Consider the following 26286-nt stretch of genomic DNA (forward strand, 5'->3'; position numbering starts at 1 on the left):
AAGATCTTCCTTGGGGGCCGTGCGAAGGCCCAACATGACCCACGGCAGCTTGTCTGCCCATCCAGCGTCTTGGAGGCTGGCCCTCGGTGCGGCCTTAAGCGATCTGTGAAAATGTTCGCACAGACCGTTTGCTTGTGGGTGGTAGGCTGTGGTGCGGTGTAATTTGACACCGAGTCCTTGAGCCACCGCATTCCAGAGCTCTGAGGAAAACTGCGGTCCCCGGTCCGAAGAGATGTCAGCAGGCACTCCAAAACGGGCGACCCATGAAGCGATGAACGCCCTGGCCACGTCCGCCGAAGTAGTAGATGACAGGGGAACCGCCTCTGGCCATCTGGTGGTGCGATCTATTATGGTCAGGATGTGCGTAAAACCATGGGAAGGTGGAAGTGGTCCTACCAGGTCCACATTAACGTGGTCAAACCGACACTTAGGAACTGCAAAGGTGGCCAATGGAGCCTTGATGTGGCGCTGTACCTTGGCCTTTTGGCAGACCGCGCAGGTGTTAGCCCAGTCGCGGACATCTTTATGCATGCTCCGCCAAACGAACTTAGATGACATTAGCTTCTGAGAAGCCTTCATTCCTGGGTGTGACAACCCATGTATGGCGTCAAACACCTTGCGGCGCCAGGCGACCGGCACAATAGGGCGAGGGTCCCGAACGGAGACGTCACACAGCAACGTGGTACCAGCGGAATGGAACCTGACGTCGGCCAACTGGAGGCTAGTGGTGTTGGTGCGGTAAGCCTGCACTTCTGGGCCTGAGACTTGGTCTGCTGCCATGAGGGCGTAGTCGATGCCCAGCTGGACCGCATGCACGGTCGCGCGGGAGAGGCAATCTGCCACCAGGTTGTCTTTACCGGCCACATGCTGAATATCTGTGGTAAATTTGGAGATGTATGTCAGCTGACGTTGTTGTCGAGATGACCACGGTTCGGTGGTCTTGGCCATGGCAAAGGTCAGTGGCTTATGGTCGACGAAGGCGGTGTAAGGATGTCCTTCCAACAAGAACTGGAAATGGCGGATGGCCAGAAAAAGGGCTAGTAACTCCCTGTCGAAGGTACTGTACGCCCGCTCGTTACGCCGCAGTTGACGGCTGAAGAATGCCAACGGCTGCCACGTCCCGTTTACCCACTGCTCCTGAACGGCGCCGATTGCGTAATCTGACGCATCGGTGGTGAGGGCGATGGTGGCTCCTGGTAGCGGGTGCGCCAGCATGGTCGCGTTGGCTAAGGCGCTCTTGGTGTCGGTGAATGCCCGGTCCATGTCAACCGTCCAGCCTACCGGTTCCTTGCCAGACTTGCCCTTGAGGGCCTCGTACAGGGGCTGCATGAGCAGTGCTGCCTTAGGCACGAAACGGTGGTAAAAATTTACCATGCCGAGGAACTCCTGCAGGGCCTTTATGTTCTGCGGGCGTGGAAAGGCTGACACCGCCTCTACCTTCGCTTGCAAAGGAACCGCTCCCTCCGAGGTAATGCGATGTCCCAGGAAATCAATTTGGTGCAGACCAAACTGACACTTGGCTGGGTTGATAATCAGGCCATGTTGGCTGAGGCGTCGAAAGAGGGTGCGTAGGTGAGAGATGTGTTCCTCCTTATTAGGACTGGCAATGAGGATATCGTCTAAGTAGACGAAAAGGAACTTGAGGTCCCACAGCACGGAGTCCATGAGGCGCTGGAAAGCCTGGGCGAAGTTCTTCAACCCAAACGGCATCCTTAAAAATTCGAAGAGACCGAAAGGGGTGATGACTGCGGTCTTCGGGACGTCTTGCGGGTGCACCGGGACCTGGTGGTAGCCTCGGACTAGGTCAACCTTGGAAAACACGGTGTTTCCTGCCAAATGGGCGTTTGCCCGCGCTCTTAAAGGGACCGCGCACTGTACATGCAAACAGTATATACAATGGTACAGATTTAGTCTGCAGCTAACACCTCGTTAAAGGGAATTATGTACAGTTGTTCAGAGTCACTCAGTGGCTCTGCCACAATACTTTGATTAGGACTCTGTTTTCTGTAAGAGAAGCCATTGACTTTGGTATCTGTCTTTTGTCTGTCTTTTTCTTTGTTTCCTCTTGTTTTAATTTTTGTTCGTTCTTTGAGTGGAGATAGTGGCAGAGGAATGGGACTAAGAAAAGAAGCAAGAACAGCAGAAAGATAAGGGCGAAGAAAGAGAAGGAGAAGTGGGATGGGGGAGGGAGAGCAAGGAGAGAGAGGAGTAAAGAAAGAAGAGAGCAAGGCAGGAGTTAGGAGAGGGGGGAGAAAGAACACTGGGGAAGAAGAGGAAAAAGAAAGACTTGCATTTCTACAGTGTCTTTCACGACCACCGGACGTCTCGAAGCGCTTTACAGCCAATGAAGTACTTTTTGAAGAGTAGTCACTGTTGTAATGTGGGAAATGCAGCAGCCAATTTGCGCACAGCAAGCTCCCACAAACAGCAATGTGATAATGACCAGATAATCTGTTTTTAGAGATGTTGATTGAGGGATAAATATTGGCCCAGGACACCAGGGAGAACTCCCCTGCTCTTTTTCAAAACAGTGCCGTGGGATCTTTGACATCCACCCGAGAGAGCAGACGGGGCCTTGGTTTAACGTCTCATCCGAAAGACAGCACCTCCGACAGTGCAGCGCTCCCTTAGCATGGCACTGGGAGTGCCAGCCTAGACTTATGCGCTAAAGTCCCTGGAGAGGGACTTGAACCCACAACCTTCTGACTCAGAGGTGAAAGTGCTACCCACTGAGCCACAGCTGACACTAGGGAGGAAGGGAGTGAAAGTGAAAAACACGAGCAAGGCAGGAGGGAGAGAAAAGCAGGGTGTAACGGAGGTGGAGGAGAGAGGTGTGGGGATTGAGAAAAGGATGTGATATGCCCAATTCCAATCCGGTTTGTGGATCAGTTATCTGGAAACTTCCAAAATGTAGACTGTTGTATCCGTGTGTTAATGGAGACACGGAATGCAGGAGTTGGTTTACAGGTGTTTACTGAACAAAGTCTGGAGGTGAACTAAAAGATACAAGACACTATACAGGCTTATATAGCCCGAGTGGCCACTACCGGCATTACAGTACACAGGGGCTCTTAAAGGTACATACACCACAATTCCTCCCCTTTTAGACAACCAGTACATAACATTTTAAGTGATCATTAATTAACATGTTTACAAGAACAATAATTTACACATTTGCTGCAGTTAATCAATTATAAGTCAGTCTCTCTGGAGGCTTCCTGACTCGGTCCGGATAACGCCTCGGTGGTGTAGTAGTTTTCGGTGGTGTAGTAGGTTCTTTTGGCAAGGTCGATTCGGCTTGAATGCCAGTGTCGGGTTCATCTGGTTCCAGTATCACCGGATCGGAGGTAGATACTATGGGTATCTCTACTTCATCATTAGGCGTATAGAGTGGTGGTGTAGGTTGTCCCTTTTCGGATGACTCTATGATCTGGTCAGCATGGCGCCTTATTATGCTTTCTCCAATGTCCACGGTATACATCAGCGGTCCTAGTCGTGTGCAAATAGTTCCAGGCTGCCATTTCTCGGTACGGTAGTCCCGGGCCAAAACTTGTTGACCTATCTGGAAGGTTCTAGTTGGCCTTTCATTCATGCCTTGAAATTGCCGGTTCTCTACGTCCCTTCTGATGTTTGGCTTGATCAAATCCAGCCGGCATCTTAGTCTTCTATTGAAAAACATCATGGCAGGAGTTTGGTTTGTAACCACATGTGTTGCATTCCTGTATGCAAACAAGAAGTTATCTACCTTATGTTGTAGATTTATGTCTTCATTACCCATGGCCTTTATGGCCTTCTTGAAGGTCTGGACAAACCTTTCAGCTAATCCATTGGTGGCGGGATGGTATGGGGCGGACGTGTAGTGCTTAACCCCATTGTTTTTTAAGAACTTTCTGAATTCTTCGGACACAAATTGCGGTCCATTATCAGAACAGATCTGTTCAGGCAGCCCATTCCTGGCAAATATGGTCCTTAATACTGTGATGGTTTTTTCCGTGGTGGTGGAGGACATCTTTATTACCTCCGGCCACTTGGAGTGTGCATCAACCGTGATTAAGAACATTGAGTCCATAAATGGACCAGCAAAGTCGATGTGTACCCTTTGCCATGGAGATGAGGGCCACTCCCATGGATGTAGAGGGGCTTGTGGTGGGGCGTTTTGGACCTTCTGGCATCCTAGACAGCTCTTGGTCATTTCCTCGATGTCTCCATCGATACCTGGCCACCACACAAACGCTCTGGCTAGGTTCTTCATTTTCACTCCACCCAGATGCCCCTCGTGAAGCTCCTTTAGCACTTTATCCTGGAGTTTGGGTGGAATCACCACTCTGGATCCACACATCAAGGTTCCTCGGCACACTGACAGCTGTTCTCTTCTTTGCGAGAATGCTGGCAACAGTGGTTCGCCATGTGCTGGCCATCCCTTCACCATTAAATCGTAGACTCGTGAGAGAGTCGGGTCATTTCTCGTTTCCTTTTCAATGGTAGAATTTGTTACTGGTAGACATTCCACTATGGTTGAGTGGAACATCTCCACTGGGTCCACTGTAGGTGCCTCTTCTACCGTTGGCAACGGTAGGCGCGATAAACTGTCAGCATTCCCATGCTGTTTTGATCCTTTGTATTCTATGTCATATTGGTGTGCCCCTAGGGAAAGGGACCACCTCTGTAGCCTTTGCGCTGTCATAATGGGAACGCCCTTTTTAGGGTTGAATATGGAGAAGAGGGGTTGATGGTCAGTCAACAAGGTAAATTTTTGTCCGTGTAGGTAATGGTTGAATTTCTTCACTCCCCATACCAGGCTGAGTGCTTCCCTGTCGATCTGGGCATAGTTACGCTCAGCTGAGTTCAATGAGCGTGACGCAAAAGCTATCGGCCGCTCCGAGCCATCAGGGAATCTATGCGATAATACCACTCCTACGCCGTAAGAGGATGCATCGCACGCCAGTCTGATTGGCAGTGATGGGTTGTAATGAGCCAACACTTCCTTGGACGTGATCAAGCCTTTGCATTTATGGAAGGCACGTTTACAGTCTTCGCTCCATTTCCAAATTACTCCCGTTTGTAGCAGTGCGTTAAGAGGGCGCAGAACAGTTGACAAGTTTGGTAAAAATTTATGATAGTAATTTATCAATCCCAGGAATGACCTTAATTGTGAGACATTTTCCGGTGCTGGGGCTTTTATGACCGCTTCAATTTTTTCAGGTGACTTATGCAACCCTTCTTCGTTAATTATATGGCCGCAATATGATATTTGTTTTTGGAAAAATTCGCACTTGGGGCGATTTGCTCGTAGGCCCCGTTCTCTCAGCCTAGTGAGCACCTGCTCTAAATTGGCAAGGTGCTCGTTGTCGTTTTCTCCTGTTACAAGGATGTCGTCTAGGTAGCATTGAGTCCCCGGAATCCCTTGCAGGACTTGCTCCATAGCTCTTTGCCAGATAGCTGGAGCTGATGCTACTCCGAAAACCAGTCGATTGTACTGGTACAGGCCTTTGTGTGTGTTTATCGTGAGATACTTTTTAGAGGCCTCCTCAACCTCCATCTGTAGATATGCCTGTGCCAAGTCAATTTTGGTGAAACGTTTCCCTCCGGATAGTGAGGCGAAAATATCTTCTATCCTCGGAAGAGGATACTGTACCGTGTGAAGGACCGGGTTTACAGTCACCTTGAAGTCCCCACAGATGCGAATTTTTCTCTGTTCTTCAGATTTATCATTATTCAACGTTTTCTTCATGACCGGGACGATGGGTGTTGCCAACTCGCTCCAATCTATCTTGGATAACACGCCTGTCTTTTCCAAATTCTCCAGCTCTGCCTCGACTGTTGGACGAATTGCGTATGGCACCGGCCTTGCCTTAAAAAACTTGGGAATTGACGCATCTTCCACTTTTATTGAGGCGGTGACGCCTTTCAAGGTTCCTAGTTCCTGTTGAAACACTTCTTTGGCATTGGCCAAGATGTCTTTTAATCATTCAGGTATGACGTCATCATCATTTTTTTTCTTACTGGTCACCATCAGTGCCTGAATGGACTGCCAGTCTAAACGTATCTTCCTGATCCATTCACGTCCCAACAGCGGGGGACCACCATCTTGCAGAACGTATAAATACAACTTCTGTATTTCCTTGCCGTTGTATACAACAGGCACCCTTATTTTCCCTCTGGGGTATACTTTCTGCCCCGTATATGTCTTCAAGATAATGGATGTGTCTTTCAAAGGTATATGCGGAAATAGCCGCTCGTAATCCCGCCGACTTATGACGGTCAGAGCTGATCCTGTATCTAGCTCCATTTTAACTGGGGACCCCGCTATCGTGAGGGTAATCCAAATGGTCTGGTAATCTTCTTTGGCAATTACATTATGTAATTTGAGACAGCTTAGTCTCTTGTTTCCGGAGTCGCTATCGCTCTTCTGGTCTTCGGAGCTACTGTCCGTCATCATTTGTACCTTTCGGTACTTTTCCTTATTGATTTTTTTTCTGTCCGTGGATTTTTTGTTTCCCGATCGGCATACACGTGCAATGTGTCCTATCTTTCCGCATTGCCTGCATGCTTTGTCCTTGAACCAGCAGTCCCTCTGGTCATGGGTGGATCTGCCGCAGCGATAACATCTCTCGAAACCCCGTGTCATTTCATGGGAGCCAAAGTCCTGTGGCTTTTGCTGTATCTCTGCAGCTCCTCTTGCTGCTGCTTCGTATGATACAGCCACACTGAAAGCCTTATCCAGTGTCAAATCTTTCTCAGAAAGTAGCCTTTTTTGTGTTCCTTCACTTAGGAGACCGCAGACGAACTTGTCTCGTAGAGAATCTGCCAGTCCTGCCCCAAATTGGCAGTACTTTGACAGCTTTCTTAATTCGGTGAGGTAATCAGCGTTACTTTCATTCTTGTGCTGATTCCTCCTGAAGAATTTGAATCGGTCCGCTATCAGCAGCGGTGTTGGGTTTAAGTGCTCCTGTAGGGTATCAACAATCTCCTTAAAATTCTTGTCCATCGGTTTGGCTGGAGTGATTAAGTTTCGTAACAGCCCGTATGTCCTTGCGCCCATCAGATTTAGAAGTACCGATGCCTTTTTATCATCCTCTACTTCATTCGCTGTGCAATATACCTCCACTCTTTCCACATATGTGGTCCAATCCTCTATATTACTATCGAAAGCAGTAATATTGCCAGTCTTAGGCATCCTGAAAATCAAAAATGGCGCCTCCCGCACTTTCCTTTCTTCCCTGCCGAGAAAAAAAAATGTCGCCTCCCGCGCTTTCCCGCCGCTGCCGCTGCTGACAACGCTGTTCTCCGCGGTTTTTATTTACACAGATATTTTTAATAGTTGAAGACTCGTTCCCGCCAGACTCTCTGGGACTTTTCCCTCCCTCTGCTTGGTCCGAACGCCGACCTGCTTTGCAGCGCCGGCCGTCTCCCGACTGCTCCACCCTCCGTCTCTGTTTGCCTCCGCCTTCCGACTCACTGCTTGGCCCTGCTGCAGAGCCACCCGATCGAGCCCCAGCCTGCCGCCCAGGAAGGATTAGTGCAGTACCTGCCACCAGCCCGGCTAGCTGGTGAAACCACAGTTTTTTTTTCTTTTTTTTTTCTTCGACCTTCGTCTGAGGAATCGATCTCCTTGAGGTGCTGCCGAATTGCAGGTAAGTCCGTTTCCAATTCGTCGCCACTGTTGTATCCGTGTGTTAATGGAGACACGGAATGCAGGAGTTGGTTTACAGGTGTTTACTGAACAAAGTCTGGAGGTGAACTAAAAGATACAAGACACTATACAGGCTTATATAGCCCGAGTGGCCACTACCGGCATTACAGTACACAGGGGCTCTTAAAGGTACATACACCACATAGACTAACACCAAAACGCGTTTTCAAAATGGAGCTCCATTATTTGAAGTGGTGATTGAGATTAAAACTGTCATCTGAGATTCAGTGCTTGTCATTTGACCTGACTCACTGCAATCAACAATGGCATTAGCATTCACCGAAAGCCATATCTCCTTTCAACGGAAAATGCATTTGTATGGCATCAAGTTAAAGAATAATTAATGAGAACTCCTTTTATAGATAAAACTTGCTGATTTCCTGTAGTATTGCTGGACCCTGTGTTTTACCCAACCCACCAAGTGGGTGAACGGTTAAAATCATGAAAATTTACTTCCCGCCTCGTTCCTGCCGGAAAACTGTCAACCGCCATTTCAATTCTGGAGCGGACTCGGATCAGAAACACATCCGCCAGGAACAGGCGGAGGCCTCATGATCAAATTCGAATTGGGGTCTGATGACGTTACTTGGGCCCAATGTTCTCTTTCAGCCGTGCGGCCGTGCAGCCGGTTCAACGGCGTTCTAATGGCAAAAACCGCGCATGCGGGCTAATTTGACTGGGCCGCGCAGCCGCACTTAAAAAAAAAAAAAAAAAAAAAAATTCGCAGTAACATTGCTTGGACCCCAACCGATTTTAACTAGGCGGATCAGAAGTTCCACTCCGTAGCAAACCCGCTGTGTAAAACTTAGCGGCATTGGCTTCACAAACTGATTGAGATGACCGGAAGCTTGGTTTAACGGGGCACTCGCCTGCAGGCGCTCGGGTGGTTAGGATCGGTGTGAGTTGTGCATTTCCAAGCCAGTTCTGAGCTTCCAGTTTGCTTCTTTCTGATTTATTTCCCCCCTTACCTACCCTCCTTAAGCACTCATTGTTTATCATGGGTGCTGTTTTTGCTTCACTCCTTTTGAATGGACGAAGAATTGGAGCAAGAGGAGCAGCAGCCTAAAGAACCAGGACAAGCAGCAGCTGTGCCTGTTAGCAGGTGATGGGGGAGCTACTCGGAAAAGGTCTTACCCGTCCCATAGGATCTATAGGCCGAGTTATATTCTTGGACATTTCTGAGGAGAAGGTTGTGCTTCACCAAGCTGTCTATCACTGCTCTATGCAGCCTTTGCTGCCCTCTGGACCAGGGCGCTGTGCTTTGCCAGTGGCTGTCAATGTCACCATCGACCTTCATTCTTTTCGCCACAGGCTCCTTGCAGGCTTTTACGGGGACATCTGCTGTCTGTCTCCCAGCCTGCAGTGCTCAGCTATATTAAACAGGTCACCAATGTGTCGGCCATAGCTCAGTGGGTCGCACTCGCGCCTCTGAATCAGAAAGTTGTGGGTTCGAGTCCCACTGCAGAGACTTGAGCACAAAAATCTAGGCTGATATGCCCAGTGCAGCACTGAGGGAGCGCTGCACTGTCGGAGGGGCGGTACTGAGGGAGCATCGCACTGTCGGAGGGGCAGTACTGAGGGAGTGCTGCACTGTCGGAGGGGCAGTACTGAGGGAGTGCTGCACTGTCGAGGGGCAGCACTGAGGGAGCGCCGCACTGTCAGAGGGGCAGTACTGAGGGAGTGCTGTACTGTCGGAGGGGCAGTCCTGAGGGAGTGCTGCACTGTCGGAGGGGCAGTACTGAGGGAGCGCCGCACTGTCGGAGGGGCAGTACTGAGGGAGCGCCGCACTGTCGGAGGGGCAGTACTGAGGGAGCGTCGCACTGTCGGAGGGGCAGTACTGAGGGAGCACCGCACTGTCGGAGGTGCAGTACTGAGGGAGTGCCGCACTGTCGGAGGTGCCATCTTTCAGATGAGACGTTAAACTGAGGCCCCGTCTGCTCTCTTGGGTGCCACCATTTTGAAGAAGAGCAGGGGAGTTCCAATATTTATCCCTCAATCAACATCACAAACAGATTATCTGGTCATTATCACATTGCTGTTTGTGGGAGCTTGCTGTGTGCAAATTGGCTGCCACATTTCCTACATTACAACAGTGACTACACTCCAGTATTTGGCTGTAACGAGCTTTGGGACATCCTGAGGCTGTGAAAGGCGCTCTAGAAATGCAAGTCTTTCTTTGTGTTTTTACCCTTCTTGTAAGAGCAAGCTAGTGCGTTCCCTTTGTAATGGACGCCAACAGCCAGAGCGAGACAGCTCTGGGATTTGCAGCACTGGGCAGCTTCGCTCGGACACAGAACATCCTGTAGCTATCAGGACACCAGAAGACAAGCCAGCGGCTTATGTGAACAAGAAGGGCTTCCACTCCATCAATGTTCAACCTGGGTGTGACCTCCGCACAAGTATAATGCAAATATGCCCTAGTTTCACTGGCAGCTATCATGAACACTTCATTCTGTGACACCTTTCCTCCCATCCATGAATAGCAACATAGGAACAGGAGGAGGCCATTCAGCCCCTCGAGCCTGTTCCATCATTCAGTGAGATCCTGGCTGATCTGCAACCTAACTCCATATACCCACCTTTGGCCCATATCTCTTGATACCTTTGGTTAACAGAAATCTATCAATCTCAGATTTAAAATTAACAATTGATCTCGCATCAATTGCCATTTGCGGAAGAGAGTTCCAAACTTCTACCACCCTTTGTGTGTAGAAGTTTTTCCTAATTTCACTCCTGAAAGGTCTGGCTCTAATTTTTAGGTTATGCCCCCTAGTCCGAGAATCCCCAACCAGCGGAAATAGTTTCTCTCTATCTACCCTATCTGTTCCCCTTAATGTCTTGAAAACGCCGATCAGATCACCCCTTAACCTTCTAAATTCTAGGGAATACAACCCTAATTTGTGTAATCTCTCCTTGTAACTTAACCCTTGAAGTCCGGGAATGTCAGAGGTGGCTGCTAGGGGACTCGGGATACCCCCAGGTATAATGGGTGGGGTGTATAATGGGCGCCCCATCCACTACCATTCTTTTTACACCTCTGAGTGGAAAGTTCTGCCCGTTGCATATGGCAAGATAAAATTCAATATAGAATTTTTAAAAGATGCTGGTGACGGCCGTATGACATCAAGAATGTTTCCAGGTCATTAAATGGCTGATGCCAGATAATCTGCTGAGTCCAGGAGTTGTGACGTAATTAGAAATTCGTGCACGGTTCCATCCGGAGAGGGAGCCTGAATCAAGACTAATCTAATTCAAAGCTTATTTTAAGAGTATGTCTGATCTTCAAGAGCCTTTTTTTACCGAAAAAAAAAGATGCTTGACAATGTATTCTGCTAAACAATTTATTTTTGAAATGAGCAACCTCCACTGTGGGGAAACTAATTTGGATAAATTACTGAGCCTGACTGGGTAAGGGGCTTGTACAAATATGGCAATAACTCCAGGTGCTGTCGTCAGCGAGTCATCGCCACCGTGTTGTGTTAACTCTGCCTGCACCTCACTCTTGCAAGCTCACTTGAAATGACATGATCACTGAAGCACATTAATGGCCATATCTCTTCTGGAATTAATATAGGTTCCCTGGCATTGTCAAGCACAGTAACTCAGAGACAAAAGAAAGCAGGTAATGAGAGAAAAGGCCATCAAGTACACTGTCCTCCATTAGTGCATGTACAATATACCCTGTTCCAGTCGTCTAGCCCAAGGCATTATACCTTGTCGAAATGAGCAACACACTCTCCTAAGCCAGACAGAGGTAGAATTTATGGGCTTTGAATGATGATATTTGCTTTGCCGCTGATAAAAAGTCATTGTAAATTTGAATAACTAAATACTGCACCATGAGACACAGGAGTAAATTTATGGGGGGGGGTGATTTCTGTTTTAAAAGGCAGACTCTTGCTGGGGAATTTTAACCCCCCAGGACGGGTGAAAGAGGGGTGGGGTTAAATTCTTTAAAAACGGGAAACCCGGCAGCTGAAGTGAGGCGAGAACTGCCGGAGCCAGCAGATTCGTGCTTTTCCAGCACTGCTTGTGGGCCTGGAGGAGCAGGAGTGCTTCCCTCCAGTCCCTCAAGCAAACCATCTGCCTCCATTCCTGCGATCGGCTGACCCCCCCTCCCCATGATCTGATGTCTCCATCCCACGATCTCCCCCACGCGCGATCTAACCCCCCCTCCACCGTGCAATGTGGTTTTCCTGCTGGTGGGGGAGTCTAGGACAAGGGGACATAGCCTTAAAATCAGAGCCAGGCCAGTCAGGAGAGAAGTTGGGACACACATCTTCTACAAGTGTGGAACTCTCTCCCACAAGAAGCAGTAGATGCTAGCTATAATCATTTTAAAGTTGAGATCAATAGATCTTTGCTAGCCAAGGATATTAAGGGATATGGAGCCAAGGCAGGTTCTCATTGAATGACCCTGTCGACCATGATCTCATTGAATGTTCCCATGTTCATCTCTCTCTACAATTTGGGCAGAGATGCTAGCCCGTTTAAAACAAATAGGTTAATTGTAAGATTTGGATTATAGGTCACACACAGATTACCCAAAGGATCTTAGGCGTTGTAAGGCTTTTCATTAAGAGAGCTACAGTTTAAGCATAATCAGATACTACTACATGTGAATGAAATAGATACAGTAGACATACAACCCGTGACAGATGAGGGCGATCTACGGCCCTGGAATGGAATGGAATGAAACGATCAGACGGACGGTGAGGCAATACGGTGAGGCAGCATTGATCCACCTCAGAGGCTAAACTTGACCAAGGTGTTAGGCCGTAGCCACCTTGGGGAAGCCTCCGCCCCAAACTGCCTGTTTTCCTCTCTCGGTCGTCTGTTTTTATACCTTATTTCGATGGGCTGGTGGATACCTGGTGTCAATCATTTTTACCCATCCAATTACAAGGGAGAGTCTATCTATGACAGCCCCCTCCCTGCCTCATGAGGTTATTTTCCTCCTTATCTCTGTTCTAAAGGTCTTGTTGCCCTCTCGGAGACAGCTTGTTTATCCTACAGCTCCTTGCTCCATCCCTTATCAGGCCTAGTTATTCCCACTAGAAGGCCTGTTTTTGTGTTCTGACCTCGTAGTATAGCTATTTTTTTGACATGACTGGAATCTTTCTGTGTCATCAACTTAGGCAAACTGCTGATCTAGGGAACCCGTAACAGACTATTATTTCTTTTAATCCACGATTTCTTACATAATGCCTCCACTAAAATGGAAAAGAGGAATTTCAGACAGATACAATTCAATTCAATTCAATTCAATTTTATTTTTATTTGTCATATACGCAGCAGACGTGTACTGCACAATGAAATGTTGATTTTTACAAGTCCTCCCAACTGTAACTTCAGGAAATTGATTGATTTTTGTTTTCCTTTTCTAGCCTTTGAACACAGAGGTTAATTGCACTGATCCAATAACCATCCCCCAATCCCGTATTCTCCTATTCCAGCCTGTGCTTATCATTTTTGCTCTACTCACCCCACTGATCACACAGTTGCAATCTGAGAGGGCAGGCAGGCAACCATTTCGCAAGCCTCTGTTAATACCACTGCTCTAATCAGTACTCCTAATGGGGGAAGCTCTTCATTTAAATAAATCGTACATTTGGTAAGTTGCATTAAGTAGAGCACGCTGTACTTTGCAACAGATACCTTCATTTCCGCCATGTTCATGTGCCCCGAGCTGGCAGGGTCCTTCTCTGTGTTTTTCAGCTGGGAGAAGCAGTCACTCAAGCTGTCAAATATTCAATATCCAGTCATGCTGAAGGGTGTAGGCAATTTCTTACCACACAATTAATAATGGAAGCTCTGGCCGACCCTCTGTTACTACCAGTGTGATTAATAGAACCCAGTCAGGCTCTGCCAGATCCTCCTCCTTCAGGAACTGAAAGATTCTTTCAGGCTCAACGGGTTTAATGATGGGTCAGATGTTATGGATTTCTGCCCCGTTAACTCTGCTCTCTGTGATCATAAGCTGCTGCCGATGTATCTCTGATCCATTCTTAAAGATGTAGAGAAACTAAACCCAAAATATTACTTTAAAACTGGAGAGTGGGACCAGAGGATATTAATTAAAATTGGTGAAAAATACATTTAAAACTGATTTATTAGGAAGAACGGAGTGATAAATAGTTCAAACAATGTGCTAGGCAGGGTAAAGGGGTCTAAAACTTTTTGGGGGGGTCACAATGCAGCTTTCATGCGAGAGTTAGGATACAGGAGGGATGACCTTCATTGGGCTGAATGTCCTTTTACTTGTCCTTATTTTTCTTGTGTTCTAATGGTCTTGTGCTGAAATATACTCTGTCTGTCTTTTTAGAGCTGACCTTTGAACCATACACAGGGTACAATAGGGAGACACAAAAGCAAAATACTGCAGATGCTGGAAATCTGAAATAAAAACAGAAAATGCTGGAAACACTCAGCGGGTCAGGCAGCGTCTGTGAAGAGAGAAACAGAGTTAACGTTTCAGGTCGATGACCCTTCGTCAGAACTAGAAAAAGTTAGAGATGTAACAGATTTTAAGCAAGTGCGGAGGCAGGGAGAGAGGGAAGGGGAGGAAAGAACAAAAAGGAAGGTCTGTGATAGGGTGGAAGGCAGGAGAGATTAAATGACAAAAGGGATGATGGTGCGAGGCAAACGGAGATGGTAATGGAGCAAGTAAAGAAACAAAAGATGGGTCTAGAGGAGGTGTAAATGGGAACGGCAGAATGATCGACAGCTGCCATGTGCAAAAATAGGGGCAAAGGTTATGGTCTGAAATTGTTGAACTCGATGTTGAGCCCAGAAGGCTGTAAAGTACCAAATCGAAAGATGAGGTGCTGTTCCCCGAGCTTACGTTGAGCTTCGTTGGAACAGTGTAAAAGGCTGAGGTCAGAGTGGGAGTGGAGCGGAGAACTGAAGTGACAGGCGACTGGAAGCTCGGGGTCACGCTTACGGACTGAACCGAGGCGTTCTGCAAAGCGGTCACCCAATCTGCGTTTAGTCTCCTCAATGTAGAGGAGACCGCATCCTGAGCAGCGAATACAGTATGCTAAATTGCAAGAAGTACAAGTACATTAGGGAGAGGCTGGTTCCATATCTCTGTATGTAATGCAGATGGTTCAAGTGAAAACAATGCTGTGCGTACTGAAAGAGTCGCTGTAAAAACAGCTGGCTAATTCAAGGGCTGCGTCTAACCACTACTTCCTGATTTAGCTCATCGTCTCTCCTACTCTTTGCAGCCTTGTTGGTGTCCTGCACTGTCCATAGCCCTTCACCTAGCTTTCTCAGTTTTAAAAAAAAATGCACTTCTGTATTGTACCAATCGTGACTTGCGTAGGTGTAGAAGGAACGCTGGTTATTAATATCTCCAGCCGCAACCTCCCACACATAATTTACTGTGTGTGTATGAACAAATATAATATAAGTTGGAAAGATGAATTTAATGTCATTTTCGTGTCTGTGTGTGAAGGAGCTCTTTGGCTGGCTGCAATTTGTATTTCCACTTCACATTCTTCGAAGTTTTGAGTTAATCCTTTCATTAGTGGCTGCAAGTCTTTCATCTGCCTGATGGGGCTGTGATGGGCGTGAGCTTTTTGTAGTCCGACCTTTTGTTCTGCCACTGTGAATTTTACTCCTGAATCTGGTTAAATTCATGTTCCATCTCTCAGCCGCTCTGCAGATGCTGTTGATGCCTGCTCTTATGTTTCTCCTGTACGTACAGAACAGAAACTTGGGTAACACATGCAAGATTGCTGCTGTTCCTCTTCCTCCTGCCACCACTCCATCTCCCATTCTTTTAGGCTCAGACAGGGCTTCAAGGGTTAAGTCACGAGGAGAGACTACACAAATTAGGGTTGTATTTCCTAGAATTTAGAAGGTTAAGGGGTGATCTGATCGAAGTTGTCAGGATATTAAGGGGAACAGATAGGGTAGATAGAGAGAAACTATTTCTGCAAGTTGGGGATTCTAGGACTAGGGGGCATAGTCAAAAAATTAGAGCCAGACCTTTCAGGAGTGAAATTAGGAAACACTTCTACACACAAAGGGTGGTAGAAGTTTAGAACTCTCTTCCGCAAACAGCAATTGATGCTAGATTGTTAATTTTAAATCAGAGATTGATAGGTTTTGTTAACCAAAGGTATTAAGGGATATGGGCCAAAGGTGGGTATATGGAGTTAGGTCACAGATCAGCCATGATCTCATTGAATGGCGGAATAGGTGCAAGGGGCTGAATGGCCTCCTCCTCTTCCTATCCACACACCAATTTGAAATCAATAGAGCACAGCTCCCCCTGATTGATCAAGAAGTAGAGTGGACCCAGTGGGATGCCCTGGCTTGGCTCACTCCAAACTGTCCCAGAGCAGAAATCACACATCCAGCAATGACTTCTTCCGCACAATCACCTCCCGAATTCCCCAAGAATCCATTCTTGGTCCCCTCCTGTTTCTTATCCACATATACTGCCCATTGATAACATCTGTTTGTAAATGCTCAGCTTCCACTCGGCTCCACATCTCCACCACTTCCCTTCACCCTAAAACCACCTCCATGCTGTCAGACTGCCTGTCTCAAATTAAGTTGTAAATGAGCCAAATTTTCCTAAAATTGAACATCCACATTTTTGCACTGACTCCATCCCACTCAGTAGATGCTCTCAGGCGGAATCCCCATACTTCAACCCGATATCTTTACCAAGACCATTTATTTCTACTTCCACAACATTACACCCACCTCACCTCCCACTGTTCCAAAACCTTTATTCACACCTTCATCACCTCTAGACTCAATTCCTCTACCACCATCCTCCTGTGCCATTCATAAACAACCAATCGCCCCAAACTCTGCTACCCACACTAAGTTCCGCTCACCCAGCACTCTCCGTGCTCATTGGCCTGCATTTGTTCCTCGTCCCCCAGTGGTTTGAATTTAAAATCCTTGTCCTTGCCTACAAATCTCACCCCACCCTACTTCTGCAACCTTCTCTAACCTATGTTCTCTCCTGCATCCTCCATCGGTGGCCTCTCATACATCTTCTCCCTCCCTGTGCTCCATCTTCAGTGAAAGAAAGAAAGACTTGCATTTATATAGCGCCTTTCACAAGCTCAGAACTTCCCAAAGCGCTTTACAGCCAATGAAGTACTTTTTGAAGTGTAGTCACTGTTGTAATGTAGGAAATGCGGCAGCCAATTTGTGCACAGCAAGCTCCCACAAACATTTTTTTGATAATGACAGCTAATCTGTTTTAGTGATGTTGGTTGAGGGATAAATATTGGTCAGGACACCGGGGAGAACTCACAGTCTTTTCTTCGAAATAGTGCCATAGGATTTTTTACGTCCACCTGAGAGAGCACACGGAGCCTCAATTTAATGTCTCATCTGAACGATGGCACCTCTAACAGTGCAGCGCTCCCTCAGCACTCCCTCAGTACTGGCCCCTCTGAGAGTGCAGCACTCCCTCAGTACTGGCCCCTCTGACAGTGCAGCGCTCCCTCAGTACTGACCTCCGACAGTGCAGCGCTCCCTCAGTACTGCCCCTCCGACAGTGCGGCGCTTCCTTAGTACTGCCCCTCCGACAGTGCAGTGCTCTCTCAGTACTGCCCCTCCGACAGTGCAGTGCTCTCTCAGTACTGCCCCTCCGACAGTGCAGCACTCCCTCAGTACTGCCCTGGAGTGTCAGCCTAGATCTTGTGCTCAAGTATCTGGAGTGGGACTTGAACCTACCAACTGAGCCACGACTAACACTCTGTGGCAGAACCTTTGGCTGCTTTGGCCAGAGTTTCTGCTTCTGCTTGCTTTCCATGACCTCTGTTGGTAGTGTGTGTAGCTGCTGGGGAAGTTCATGAATGGGCTGAGCATCAATGGCTACTTGAGCAAAGTATCCTGGAACTGTACTCCAGTGAGTGAGTTGACACTTAGAGTAGGGGGGAGAAATTGGAAAAAATAGAATCAAACTTTAATCAGCTGAAACATGCTCATAAACTCACAGGTTTTAATAGGCATTATATGCCCACCATACACAATACAATACAATACAAATCGCTTTATTGGCATGATAAGGTACATCTTATGTTGCCAAAGCATCAAAATACATTTATGGTTGAACACATAAACGCGGTTCCATTCATACAGTGTATAAACAGGTATATCCCTGAGTTTATAAATATACAATATACTCTTGTCTTAGTTTACTGGTTGTCCCTCTGTTCATGGCAAGCTGTAACATAGTGTGCTGCCAGTGTTACACAGCTTCTCTCCTCCCCCAGTAGGAATGGGAGTTTTTGGTTGTCAGTCAGATTTCTGAATTCAGGGCATATTTGTGAGAATTTTTGGTAGAAATTCTCTCTGATGCCCTGATATTTTCCACAGGCTGTGAGGAAGTGCATCTCTGTCTCAACTACTCCCTGACTGCAGTGAGAGCATATCCTGTCTTCTCTTGGCAGCCTGGTCTGCCTGTGTCTGCCTTTTTCGATCGCTAGGCTATGTTCGCTAAGTCTGTACCTTGTCAAGGTTCTTCTCAGTTTGTTATCCTTTACCATGGTCAGATAATCAGCTATGTTGTATTGTCTGTTTAGGGCCAAGTAGCAATTGAGTTTGCTTTGGGTTTTTGTTGTTTCTGCCCAATATGACAGATATTTTTCCTTTTGCTTAGCGACGATTGTGTTGGGTCGAATTCTTTGTGTTACCCTGTCACTGTCCTGGGACTGGTTATTGTTAGTATTGTTATTAGTTACTTTATTGAGTCCCAGGACTAGTTGACTGAGGGTATTCTTCTTTATGGTCAGCTCTTGGCATTTCAGGGCGTCGTAGTGATAGCATTGGGGGTTGCTCATTTGTAGGTGATTCCAAAATTTGGTGGCTCTTTTTTGGATAGTGATTATTAATGGGTATTGGCCTAGTTCCGCCCTGCATGCGTTGTTTACTGTTTTCCTTTGAGTCCGGAGGATACTTTTACAGAATTCCGCATGTAGGATCTCAATTGGGTGTTTGTCCCATTTTGCAAAATCTTGTTGTGTTAGCGGTCCCCAGACCTCACTGCCATAGAGTGCAATTGGTTCAATTATGGACATTGGCAAATGTGTTTTAGTCTCTTGTCATGGTCTGCCCCACTGTGTGTTGTTGCCAGAACTGGAATTCAGTTCCTTGCCCTTTGGGCCCTATTGAGAGAAAGGTAGGCCTGCAAACAGTTCATCCCTATTTGTAATGGGGCTGGTTGAGAGAGAAGTTGAGAACTTGTTGCTCTTTGAATTGATCTATGGGGTCCTTAATATTCAGGTTGGCAGAACCATGGTTTAATGCCTCATCTGAGGGATGACATTGCTGATGACGGAGCGCTCCCTCAATGCTGCACTGGAGTGTCAGCCTAGATCGTGTCCTGGAGCGGGGCTTGACAGGACCGCTAGTAGGAGGGAAGGCTATCCCATCATCCACACCGCAAGTGAAACAGCAATTATGCCAACTGGCAGGATTGAAATCGAGAGCTCACCGTGTGAGGAGTCGCAAGCCTGGGTTTAAAAACCATCATCTCACAGTACAGCCGATTAAAACATTCCAGGAAAGTGGCCCTTGACAGAAGATTGGTGAGCGACTCTGGTCTGAGGAAACTGACTGTGAAATCGCCCCCTCTGTCCTGATTATTTCAAGATCATCCACACACGAAGACAGATGAGTATTTCAGATTTCTGTCGTTCTTGAATAGAGCTTTGGGAATGAGTTCAGAATTTAATGCTCCACATCACAATTTTTCATATTTACACCAGCAACAGAAAATAAGATGAAATAGTACAACCATCACTACTTATCGTGTTGAAAGAATTAAATGCAAGACGGCAGTCTCCACTGGGACATATTACAAGTAAAACCACCTTTTAAAAGCCTAAATATTATCTCCCTGGCGCTCTGGTTAACAAATGGCTTTGATAGTCAGGCCTCATTTAATTTTAATTGGTTAGCTGCCCACACAATTCAAGCACTGAACAATAACTTGCCGTTGTGGGGGATGGGAAATCCAGCGGGCCAGCCACAGAGCGTGTGTCTGTAGCACCGTATTAAAGGGAAGGAGCCAATTGGGTGAGGGGAGAGCGTCAACAGAGAGAATTATTGGAGGGAAAGGTTTGTCAGCGAGGAGCAGGGAAAGCAAGTATGTTCCTGAAGATGCCATACAGAGTTTTTTTTTCCTTCTTATCAGACCTGCTTCCAGCGAGCCCTTTAAGGAACACTGGTTGTGGCCGCACTGTGTATTGGGTGGGTCCAACACTCAGCGGATACCAAAAGTGGCATTGGGACCCGAACTCCGCCGTAGGGCCACAACTTACATAATGGCACAATGAGACCCAGCGCCTGTTTCTGGTGAGATCGCTGGCTGCCTGAATCGAGGCCCACTTGAAAATGGACGCGACCTTGGTTTTGGCCCACCCCCCCCCTTTTTTTCTTTTTTTTTTCTCTCCCACATGGCAGCTGTCTCATTCTGCCAGCGCATTTCACACCTAATCTAGAGCTGTCTTTTATCTCCACTAGTCCTATCACCATCTCGTCTCGTTTTGAATACCTCTTAATGTCTCTTCACTTCTCTTTTGTTCTCTCCCAGCCTGGCATTCAGTCTTGACAAAGGGTTTGACCCCAAACGTTGACTCTATTTTCTCTCCATGGATGTTGCCTGGCCTGCTGAGTTTTTCCAGCATTTTCTGTTGTTATTTTGGATTTCCAACATCTGCAGTATTTTGCTATTGTCCCAGCCTATCCAGTCTCTCCTCATAGCTAAGATTCCCCACTCCCGGCAACATCCTCGTAAATCTCCTCTGTACTCTCTCTAGTGCAATCACGTCTTTCCTGTAATGTGGTGACCAGAACTGCATGCAATACTCTAGCTGAGGCCTAACTAGTGTTTTATACAGTTGAAGCATAACCCCCCCCCTGCTCTTGTATTCTATGCCACAGCTAATAAAGGCAAGCATTCCTTATGCCTTCTTAATCACCTTATCTACCTGGCCTGCTACCTTCAGGGATCTGTGGACATGCACTCCAAGGTCCCTTTGTTCCTCTACACTACTGTGTCCTACCATTTAATGTGCATTCCCTTTCCTTGTTAGCCCTCCCCAAATGCATTACCTCACACTTCTCCGGATTGAATTCCATTTGCGACTGTTCTGCCCACCTGACCAATTTATTGATATCTTCCTGCAGTCTACAGCTTCCTTCTTCAGTATCAACCACAGCCGATTTTAGTATCATCTGCAAACTTCTTAATCATACCCCTTATATTCAAGTCTAGATCATTGATATATACCACAAACAGCAAGGGACCAAGTACTGAGCCCTGCGGAACCCCACTGGAAACAGCCTTCAAGTCACAAAAACACCCATCAACCATTACCCGCCGAGCCAGTTTTGAATCCAACTTGACACTTTGCCCTGGATCCCACGGGCTTTTAACTTCGTGACCAGTCTGCCATGTGGAACCTTATCAAAAGCCTTGCTAAAGTCCATATACACTACATCAAATGCACTACCCTCATCTACCCTCCTTGTTACCTCCTCAAAAAATTCAATCAAGTTTGTCAGACATGACCTTCCCTTAACAAATCCATGCTGACTATCCTTGATTAATCCGTGTCTTTCTAAATGAAGATTTATCCTGTCCTTCAGAATTCTTTCCAATAATTTCCCCACCACCGAGGTTAGGCTGACTGGCCTGTAATTACTCAGTCAATCCTTTTCTCCCTTTTTAAACAAGGGTACCACATTAGCAGTCCTGCAGTCCTCCGGCACCACACCTGAAGCCAGAGAGGATTGAAAAATGGTGGTCAGGGCCTCTGCTATTTCCTCTTTTGCTTCGCTTAACAGTCTGGGATACATTTCATCCGGGCCTGGGGATTTATCCACTTTTAAAGCTGCTAAACCCCTTAATACTTCCTCTCTCATTATGTTTATTTCATCTAATATTTCACACTCCTCCTCCCTGATAGCAATGTCTGCTTCGCCCCTCTCCTTTGTGAAAACAGATGCAAAGTATTCATTAAAAACCCTACCGACATCTCCCGCCTCCACACACAGATTACCCTCATGATCTCTAATAGGCCCTACCTTTTCTTTAGTTATCCTCTTACTCTATTTATAAAACATCTTTGGGTTTTCCTTGCCAAGAATTTTTCATGCTCTCTCTTTGCTTTCCTAATATCCTTTTTAATTGCACCCCTGCACTTTCTGTACTCCTCTAAAGATGTGCAGGTGTGTGTACCTCTTCTCTTGTGTTGAACCATCTGTCGGAACCTTTTCACTTGCACAGTAACAGAGACAACACTGTCCTCCCTCAGTTTTTATTGCCACAACTGCTAATGAGCTAATTAAAGTTTTATTGCCTTAAAGACACTGAAGAAAAGGTAAACCTTTGTTCTGGCTGGTCTCATTGGGCTAACTAATTGGATGTAAATAGGTTAAAGCTTGTCGCTCAAACAGCTTCATGTATTCTCTGGCCCCCAGTATTGTAACAGCAAACAGCAGCCTCCGAAGCAAGTGCATTGCCATGGCAACCATTGACAGCCTGCCATCTGATGGTCTCTGTTGAATGAAAGAGCAAGTTATAAAACCAGACAGAAAAGTGTTCCTCAAACAACCTGCAGGGGATTAAGCTTTAATGAAAGATTCTTCAGATAGCAGCAGCCTTCTGTTGGAACACAAAAAGAAAATACTGCGGATGCTGAAAATCTGAAATAAAAACAGAAAATGCTGGAGAAACTCAGCAGGTCAGGCAGCATCTGTGAAGAGAGAAACAGAGTTAACGTTTCAGGTCGGTGACCTTTCATCAGAACTGGAAAAAAGCAGGAAATGGAACAGATTTTTAAGCAAGTGAAGAGGCTGGGAAATGGGGGAGGGGATGAAAGAACAAAAGGGGAGGTCTGTGATAGGGTAGAAGGCGGAAGAGGTTAAGAGACATTAAGAGATATTCAAGGCGAGAGGAGATGGTAATGGAACAGGTTCAGAAACAAAGGATGGCTCGAGATGAAGTGTAAATTGTGCTGGCAAAATGAGAGACAGCTGCCCTGTGGGGGAGAAGAAAAAAAGACACAGACAAAAGTGTGGATAAAATATATATATATATATACATATGATATGAGATGCAACACCTGCCCTTTTACCTCCCCCCTTCCCACTGTCCAGGGCCCCAAACACCCCTTCCAGGTGAAACTGCGATTTACTTGTACTTCTCCCAATTTAGTATACTGTATTCGCTGCTTCCGATGCGGTCTCCTCTACACTGGGGAGACCAAACGCAGATTGGGTGACCGCTTTGCGGAATGCCTCCATTCAGTCCGTAAGGGGGACCCCGAGCTTCCGGTCACCTGTCATTTTAATTCTCCGCTCCATTCCCACTCAGACCTCACCGTCCGCGGCCTCTTGCATTGTTCCATGGAAGCTCAGCGTAAGCTCGAGGAACAGCACCTCATCCTCCGATTAGGCACTTTACAGCCTTCTGAACTCGACATAGAATTCAACAATTTCAGACCATAACCTTGGCCCCTATCATATATATATATATATTTTTTTTTATCCACACTTTTGTCTGTGTCTTTTTTTTCTTCTCCCCCACATGGCAGCTGTCTTTCATTCTGCCAGCACAATTTACACTTGGGCTGACAAGTGGCAAGTAACATTCGCACCACACAAGTGCCAGGCAATGACCATCTCCAACAAGCGAGACTCTAACCATCTCCCCTTGACATTCAATGGCATTACCATCGCTGAATCCCCCACTATCAACATCCTGGGGGTTACCATTGATCAGAAACTGAACCGGACCAGCCATACAAATACTGTGGCTACAAGAGCAGGCCAGAGGCTGGGAATTCTGCGGCGAGTGTCTCACCTGACTCCCCAAAGCCTTTCCACCATCTACAAGGCACAAGTCAGGAGTGTGATGGAATACTCTCCACTTGCCTGGATGAGTGCAGCTCCAACAACACTCAAGAAGCTCGACACCATCCAGGATAAAGCAGCCCGCTTGATTGGCACTCCATCCACCACCTTCAACATCCACTCCCTCCACCACCGGCGCACTGTGGCTGCAGTGTGTACCATCTACAAGATGCACTGCAGCTCGCCAAAGCTCCTTCAACAGCACCTTCCAAGCCCGCGACCTCTACCACTTAGAAGGACAAGGGCAGCAGACGCATGGGAACATCACCACCTACAAGCTCCCCTCCAAGCCACACACCATCCTGACTTGGACCTGTATCGCCGTTCCTTCACTGTTGCTGGGCCAAAATCCTGGAACTCCCTTCCTAACAGCACTGTGGGTGTACCTACACCATATGGACTGCAGCGGTTCAAGAAGGCGGCTCACCACCATCTTCTTAAGGGCAATTAGGGATGGGCACTAAATGCAGGCCTAGCCAGTGACGCCCACATCCCATCAATGAATAAAAAAAAAATTTTGATCTAGAGCCATCCTTTGTTTCTTAACCTGTCCCATTACCATCTCCTTTTGCCTTGAGTATCTCTTAATGTCTCTTTAATCTCTCCTGCCTTCTATCCTATCACAGACCTCCCCTTTTGTTCTTTCATCCCCTCCCCCCTTTCCCAGACCCTAAACTTGCTTAAAAATCTGTTCCATTTCCTGCTTTTTTCCAGTTCTGACGAAAGGTCATCGACCTGAAACGTTAACTCTGTTTCTCTCTTCACAGATGCTGCCTGACCTGCTGAATTTCTCCAGCATTTTCTGTTTTTATTTCAGCCTTCTGTTGGAGCCTCACTCGAATCCTCTCTACCCACTTGCCTTCCTTTCAATTGCCCATGGATCCGAACTGGATGCGTCAGCATCCATATGTGCTTCTTCTATCCTCCTCTCGCTCTTAGCTTTCCCATTGCCATCAATCCCTGTTTTATCTCCCTTTGAAATACTGATCATAAGCACCGCCACGATTGACATCATACTATTTCTGTGTTTGACTCAACGCACAGTACTGAACTAATCCTGAATGTATTTTTTCATCTATCCCTGTGAGGAATGCCTGCTGTCAAATAGCACTGCAGTGAACAATGAGCATTACCCATCCAATCAGGGCTGATTATGTGGCTGTCCAGAGGCATTTTTATGATCGGAATATAAGAAATTTTAGGAAAAGAACTTTTAGACCCAACAAAACACTAGTTAAGCCACAGGGAGAGTTCTGCGTACAGTTCTGTTCACCACATTACAGAAAAGATGTGATTGCAATAGAGGGGGTACAAGGATGTTGCCAGGTCTGGAGAATTTTAGCTATGTGGAAAGATTGGATAGGCTAGGGTTGTTTTCTTTGGAACAGAGGAGGCTGAGAGGATATTTAATTGAGGTTATGAGGAGCCTAGATGGAGTGGATAGGAAGACTGATTTCTTAGCAGAGAGGTCAATAACCAGGGGCACAGATTTAAAGTAATTGGTGGAAGGATTAGAGGGGAGTTGAGGAGAACTTTTTTCACCCAGAGGGTGGTGGGGGTCTGGAACTCACTGCCTGAAAGGGTGGTAGAGGCAGAAACCCTCATCACATTTAAAAAGCACTTGGATATGCACTTGAAGTGCCGTAAGCTCCAGGGCTACGGACCAAGAGCTGGAAAGTGGGATTAGGCTGGATCGCTCTTTGTCGGCCGGCACGGACACGATGGGCCGAATGGCTTCCTTCTGTGCTGTAAATTTCTATGATTCTATAAGCCTACTATTCCCATCTAACCCCACCTCCTCCCTCAATTCCCCCTTTCCACAGGAACACACCGAGTTGTCTCTTGAACCCGTTATCTTAAATGTCTTTCGTTAGTTATTCCATATGCTACTAACAGCATTTTTTTATTATTCAAAATGTAACCTATTTTTCTCCCCACCCCATAATATCCTTAAATGAGCTACAGCTAAAATGCTTGGCAAGTGGCCAGCTCCTAAGTTCACCTCCACAGTTTGAAGGTGAGGAGGCGGTGGACTGATTTAACAAGAGAATATGAGGTGCGGGTGGGAGATACCTGATGGTGGATTGGGGGGTGGGAACAGTAGACCAGAGTTGGAGGAGCAGAGGGTGGGAGTGGGCTGATTGTATTGATTACGATACACCTTGTACCAGACGTACAGCCCATGTCACCCGGTGCCAAGCTAAGTAAAGAAATTAAGGATAGTATTCGACTAAAAACAAGGGCATATAAGGTCGTCAAATCTAGTGGGAGGATAGAAGATTGGGAAAACTTTAAAAGACAGCAAAAAATAACAAAAAGATTGATTAAGAAAGGGAAGATAGATTATGAAAGTAAATTAGCAAAAAATATAAAAACAGATAGTAAGAGTTTTTATAGTTATATAAAAAGAAAAAGGGTGGCTAAAGTAAATGTTGGTCCCTTAGAGGATGAGACCGGGAAATTAATGGTGGGAAATATGGAGATGGCAAAAACACTGAATGAATATTTTGTATCAGTCTTTACAGTAGAGGACACTAAGAATATCCCAACACTGGACAAACAGGGGGCTATAGGGGGGGAGGAGCTAAACACGATCAAAATCACTAAGGAAGTGGTACTCGGTAAAATAATGGGACTCAAGGCGGATAAATCACCTGGACCTGATGGCTTACATCCTAGGGTCTTGAGGGAAG

General features: G+C 46.7%; 1 protein-coding gene across 1 annotated transcript in view; it reads left to right on the forward strand.

Moving 5' to 3' along the window:
* LOC147097757 (surfeit locus protein 4-like) overlaps positions 1–26286 on the forward strand; it is a 181359-nt gene that overhangs the window by 45839 nt on the left and 109234 nt on the right. The gene's annotated exons all lie outside the window — the stretch shown is intronic.

This window comes from Somniosus microcephalus, chromosome 31, assembly GCF_052327205.1.
Source record: "Somniosus microcephalus isolate GS21.2 chromosome 31, FLI_Smic_1.0, whole genome shotgun sequence".
Lineage (NCBI taxonomy): Eukaryota > Metazoa > Chordata > Chondrichthyes > Squaliformes > Somniosidae > Somniosus > Somniosus microcephalus.